The sequence below is a fragment of the Hemitrygon akajei genome, chromosome 2 (genome assembly GCF_048418815.1).
Source record: "Hemitrygon akajei chromosome 2, sHemAka1.3, whole genome shotgun sequence".
Lineage (NCBI taxonomy): Eukaryota > Metazoa > Chordata > Chondrichthyes > Myliobatiformes > Dasyatidae > Hemitrygon > Hemitrygon akajei.
Genome location: NC_133125.1, coordinates 107,204,253 through 107,210,800, shown reverse-complemented (window position 1 = coordinate 107,210,800; position 6,548 = coordinate 107,204,253). Strand labels below are relative to the sequence as shown.

Below are 6,548 nucleotides of genomic sequence, written 5' to 3'. Positions count from 1 at the left end.
TAGCAGTATACTAAAAAGACATTGTAGGAAAGAAACAGCGCAGATTATTACACAACATACACGCCCTTTAGAATACCAGTGCGTTTGTTTACCTATTTATATGATTGTTCCCTAGATACATAACCGAAACTGACTTACTTATGATGAAAGATTTGCAACTTTTGCCTATAGGCATCCTGTAATTCAGATTGGAGCCTGCGAACCCCGCCGATAGTAGGAGGGCGGAACCTCTGTGCTGGACCGCCCCGTCAGCCTCCCTCCCATGAGCAGGGCGGACTTTTTTTGGATGCGGGATGCGCACCGTCATTTCCTGTCTCCCCGGCCGCGGGCACAGCCCATGGAGTGAGCGAGTGGGCGAGGGCTTTGCCGCATTCATGTCTGCCCGCAGATAGCTTCCACTCAGTGAGTAGCCGCGCTCCTCTCATCTGGTTCCGTGCATTAGCCGCCGTGGTTTAATTCAGAAATTTGCTCTGGCACTAGGTGGGAGTGTGAGAAGCGAGGAAAATAATTACGACCTATCAACCTAACGGGATAGTTGGAGTTTTAATTGACGGCTCGGTCGGCCACTGACGAGCAGCGCAGACGCTCTTGGCTGAGCTGTTGACCAATGGGTGTTGCTGATGGGTGGGGCTGAGTGTTTATGCAAGGTTGGTTGCGCTGTTCTCTTTCTTTCAAGGGCTTTTTCAAAGCTCAAAGAGCACCCTGCACGTTGGGAAGAAGCTGCTGACTAACAACTCTGCACCACTCATTTCCTCCTTTAATTGTGCATTTCTTTTTTCCTCCATAAGTTGTCATTATGCCAGCATGTAAAACGAACGAAAGATACTGGGAAGTTTGATTCATTTTAAATGAATGGCACATCGTTCACATTGACTTCAATCGTCTTAACGAGAAATGCAGCATTCGTATTGTTTATTTTAATTTTTCACCCCCAATGCATTTTATTTTCTTATACTTTTTGACCAGGTTAGCTTGCTTTAATAAGTCAGATGATTGTTTTGGATTAAGTAATTTGTATGGTTATAAGAACCATTAAAATACTAGGAAAATCAATGAAAGCCTGTCATGTTATTTATTTTCTATTATTTGTGTTCCCTCAACCCTGTGTGTTACAGCTTGGGCAATAGAAGACATCCTTATCCACTTTTTCAGGATATATTGGTATATTGCAGCCCAAATGGTGAGGGTGTGCCCACAAGTGCTTTTTTTTAAGAAAATGTAATTCTCTTATGATAAAAGGCTCAGTAGAATTAAAAAGGCCAGTTGTGGAGGTGTGACTTGTGTAATCAAGAGGTGGAAGTGGTGATATTTCCAAGTGCCTTCCCCACGCCCCCCCCCCCCCCACTACCTTTTCTAAATAAAGGTTCTGGTTTTCTACTTGGTGTCAGCCAATCCTAAACACATTACTGCATACAAATAGAATGCACTATGACTAATGAGTGATACTGGTGAAGGGGCTAGATATTTGAGGTAGCTGACCAGACCACTTTGCCTTGGATAACATAGACTGTTTTGCTACTATTCCAATTAATTCCATGTGCAATGACTTGGCTTATAGTGAAATAAGCATATGTGGATTGTTGACCTCAGACAGCCATTTTGAATGACATTCTATCATCCATTAAATTAAAAGCTTTTTAAAATGTGAGTTTTTAAAAAAAAAGTTATCAAAGCTGTGGGTGATTTGGAAGTAATAGGTCAAATGTGCTTAGCAAAACTACTAATCTTAAAATCAAACTCAGTGGTTTGGCTGTCTTGATTTAAAGTACTTAATTGTCTCCATGATAACAGTAAATTAATCCATATGGATTGTAATGATTGTGAAGGAGCTTCATTTGGAACTGTGTTCCGGACCTGTAAGGGAGGGGAAATGGACCATAATTCTGATGCCTCCACCCTTGGCATTGTTGGCATGTATACAAAGAGTCCAAGCACCTTGGATGTGTTTGTTGGCATACAAATGTTTATTGACTGATGTCCTCTACCTAGGACTGTAATCCAGCATTTTTTTTAAAAAAAGTCAGTATTATCAGGAGGGAAATACATTTCCTGAAGTTAGTTCTGGAGGGAAGTTAAAAGAGAATGGAAAATGTTGGTAACTCTTCATGTTGAATGAGAGGTTGCTATGAAATTAGAATTAAAAATACTACAGGTAGCTGAACTAAGATTAATGAAAATATAGGCAGTGAACAGCAGTTAAAACAGTATCTGTAAAGAAAGAAAGACTAGTTTAAGGGTTTGAGTTTATCATTTTTACAAATGATATATTGCCAAATAACTTGTCTGTAAATCCCTGCAATCCTTCAGTGCTTGGGTCCAGATGTGATTTTTTTTTTTTGTTAAAGCAAATATCAAATGGATCAGAAAGCGACTTGAGATTTGTTTTTGTTCTTCCAGTTTCAGTGAAGGATATTTGATTTGAGTCATTAACTGTTACTCTTATCACTGGCTCAGTCTGATCTGACTGTTTCCATCATTTTCAGATTTTAATAAAAAATGCTTTTGTTACTTTTCACTCCTGGCCCTCTGGTTGTACTGACCTATGGCAGTGATGTTGAAGCAGGTTATCTACATTGAAAAAAGTGAATACAGGCCCTTTGGCTCATGATGATATGCTGACCTTTTAACTAACTCTAAGATCAATCTTGCCCTCAGGTCCTACACAGTCCTCCATTTTTCTTTCATCCATATGCCTAGCTAAGAGTCTCTTCTATGTCCCTAATGTACTTGTGCCTACCACCACCCCGGCAGTGTTACACAGACACAATAACTCTGACATCCCCAGTATAATTTCTGCCGTTCACTTTAATATAATCTCCCCTCATATTAGCTGTTTCCGCCCTGAGGAGAAGGTCTGGATGTCCACTCTCTCTATACCTCTTGTACATGTCTATCAAGTCACCTCTTCTTTTCCTCCTTTCCAAAGAAAAAGGCCTTGGCTCACTCAAGCTATCGGAAGACTTGCTCTCAAATCCAGACAGCATGCTGGTAAATCTCTCTGCATCCTCTCTAAAGCTACCACATCCTTCTTATAATGGGGCAACCGGAACAGAACACAATACTCCGTGTCACCTAACCAGGCTGTTAGAGCTGCTATATTACCCTGCGGCTCTTGAACTCAATCCCCTGACTGATGACAGCTAATATGCCTTAAATAACCTATTAACTTGTCAGCTGAGGGATCCGCCACACTGCTAAGAATCCTGCCATGAACCCTGTACTCTATCTTCAGATTCGACCCTACAGAGTGTATAATTTCATACTTCCAGATTGAACTCTGCCACTTCTCAGTATAGCTCTGCATCCTGTTAATGTCCAGTTGTAATCTACAACAGTCTTCTATGCCAGGGTTTATCAAACTTTTTTATGCCATGGACCCCTACTATTGACTGAGGGGTCTATGGACCCCAGATTGGGAGCCCCTGTTCTACACTACCCACGACACTACCAAGCTTCGGGTCATTTGCGGACATATGACAGTCTTTCACTTCCTCACCCAGGTAATTTCTAAAAAAAAAAATCACAGAGCAGGAGTTCTAGAACAGAGCAGTGTTTGATCACTCCGGGCTCATACTCACTGGAATTCAGAAGAATGAATGGTGACCTTATTGAAACCTATTGAATGTTGAAAGGCTTCGATAGAGTTGATGTGGAATGGGATGTTTCCTGTGGTGGGAGAGTCCAAGACCAGAGGACACAGCTTCAGAATAGAGGCTGTTTTTGGACAGAGATGAGGAATTTCTTTAGCCCAGAATGATGAATCTGTGGAATTCTTTGCCACAGACAGCTGTGGAGGCCAAGTCTTTATGTATATTTAAGGCAGAGGTTGATAGATTCTTGATTAGTCAGATACTGGGAGAAGGCAGGAGATTGGGGCTGAGAGGAAATTTAGATCAGCCATGATGAAATGGTGGAGAAGATGTGATTGGTCAAGTGTCCTAATTCTGCTTCTATATCTTGTGCGCTTATATTGGTGGCAAAGCCTAATCTAACACCATATGCACACATTGAATGGCATTTCTGTTGTATCTGTGCTGGAGAGGTCCAAAGACCTATTAAGGGATCTCCTTTGCCAAAGAGGTCAAAAGTTACAATTATTATCAGTACAGACATCTTGCTATATATCACTTTGAGACTCAGTTTCTTTCTGGCATTTACAGGGGAAATAAATACAATAGAATTTATAAAACAGTGTTAAAACAGACAGTCTGGCTGTTGGTCAGTCAAAAATGATCGAACTGCACAGGTTAGAGATCAGACTGGACATAACTGGATCAAAACAGGACCATGAACTGAATTTACCTTGGTATGATTTTAATAACCTTTACCCGGGCTAATTTTCCTTGATTATTTGTAGCACAAGAGGTTCTAACATGTAAGGATCCTTTTCAAGGTTTCTTTCAGCATTCAGGAGATGCCAAAATCTTAAGAAGAAAAGAGTACCTAGTGCTTTTAAGGTATTTTGGTCATGAAGCTCTATATCTATAACGTGTACTTGCAATTTTCTGTTTCTGTGAACAGAGGTCAACTGGGTATGAAATTGTGGTCCTCATGAATTTGATGACCAGAGCCAATATAGTTAGTTTGTTATTTATCATGTTGTATGACGTGGGCGATCATGGTCTTTTCATGACCATGATTGTTCCTGATAATTTTTTATTCATTTTCTGGGCAATGTCTTTACAAGATGCATGACCCCAGCCATGATCAACACTCTTCAGAGATTGTTTGCTTGATGTCAGTGGGTGCATAACCAGGACTTCTGATGTGCACCAGCTGCTCCTGCGGCTTCACATGACCCTGATCGGGTGGGGGGGGGGGGGGGTGATAAGGGTGACCTGCAGGCTAGTGGAGGGAAGGAAAGGAGTGGCTTACACCACCTTTGGTAGAGACGTATCTTCACTCTGCAACTCAATAAAAGTCAACACAAAAATCTCAGCCACTATAACAATCTCAAATGTTATTGATGCCAACTAATCACAAATAGAGAACATATGAATCAATACTATCTGGGGAATTATTCTGACCTGGTTAATGTATTGAGGTGGGTGCCCATGCATAGTTTAACCTGAATCAGAATATCGTTCATTTGATTTGACATAAAGGTGGATCCTTTTTGACTGTGCTGCCGGTACTGAGTTCTGATGAGGCATGAAACAGAATACTGGAAATGCCTAGCATCTTGGGTAGAACCTGGGGAAGGAAACTGAAGTTTCAGATTGAGGATGCTGAAATGTTGAAGTAGGGTGTATGTCTGTTTCCCTTTTCTGCAGATGCTATTTGGACTGCTGAGTGTTTTCAGCATATTTGGTGGTTCTTTCTTCTGTCTGCAGTCTTCGATTTTTTTCATTTTCTGGTAGAATGTCCCTTGAACTGTTGTAATACTTTTACACAATTTTTCATCTCACATTGGTATCTATTTTTCTAAATACCTTGCAGAATGGAAGGGCTTTCTTTGATTTAACATTTCTCGTGCATCATCTATTTTTATGCAATGCTAGTGTGATTCAGAAAATTGTGTGCTTTTTGTTTTATGTGATTATTATCTATATTTTAGGATATTAATAATATTTTGTACTAATAATTCCCAGTACTTGTAGCTTTCCCAGTAATTTCAAGATGTCATAAAATTGAATTTTATGTGGCAGCTGCATGGCTGCATATGGCAAACCACTTAACAAACCTAATGGAAGTTTATTATTATTGATAATAAATCAATTGTGATGGAATGGTGGAGCAGACTTAATGGGCTGAGTGGCTCAATTCTGCTCTTATGTTTGATGGGGGGAACTGAGATCTTTGCAGGTGTGATGTTGTAAAATGTCAATATTTTAGTGTGTCATGAAGTAGAGGTTAAAACCAGACCAGTATCCCGAGGACAACATTGTTGTGGACCTGATTTGCACTAGAGCAAATGGGGAATTTTGATTTGAATAATTAAATCTTTTGGAATGAAATGCTCGTCAGAAATAGTGACCTTAAAAAGAAGCATTCAAGGAAAGAAGTCCTGTCCTTGAAAATGCACTCTGGGTTGAACAATTTATTTGCATTCCAACCACCTGCTGAAAAAGCCTAGTAAGCCACACTGTTCAAAAGACAATTGAGGATGGGCAATTAATGCTGCCTTCTCATGTACTTTCACTTCCCATAAATAGATTTTAAAAAATTATAGTAAGGTTGTATAGCTTTTGTATGAGTAGGTGGCTTTGTTTCAACCTCCAGCCCCCTCATTAAGTAAAGTCAAATCAAATTAAGTTTAATTGTCATTCAAACCATACATGGATTTCAGCCGAACGAGGCAGTGTTCCTCTGGGGCCAAGATACAAAAACATACATGCGCGTTCAACCTAATGAGAAAGGGGGGGGAAAAGAAAACAGTCATGTAAGAAAATACATTTTTAGTCCAAGACCCTGAGCAACAAGTCCATCAAATTGATGGTTTTCAGCAGTCAGCATGTAATTCCACTGATCCAACACTGGAGGGCAGCACCGATGAGGAACCACCCCCAACTGAGCCTGGGTGCCACAATACGACACAAGGCCTAGTC

The 6,548-nt window shown here is 40.4% G+C and overlaps 1 protein-coding gene across 2 annotated transcripts in view; it reads left to right on the top strand.

Annotated features, from left to right (window-relative positions):
* Positions 1-267: 267 nt before the first annotated feature.
* Positions 268-6,548, top strand: part of LOC140715159 (ras-related protein O-RAL) — a 74,208-nt gene continuing 67,927 nt past the window's right edge. Inside the window, exon 1 of one of the 2 annotated variants that reach the window (XM_073026944.1) lies at positions 268-402. The gene's annotated coding sequence lies outside the window, so the exon portion shown is untranslated. The remainder of the gene's footprint in view (positions 403-6,548) is intronic. The other variant, XM_073026953.1, reaches the window with a different exon arrangement.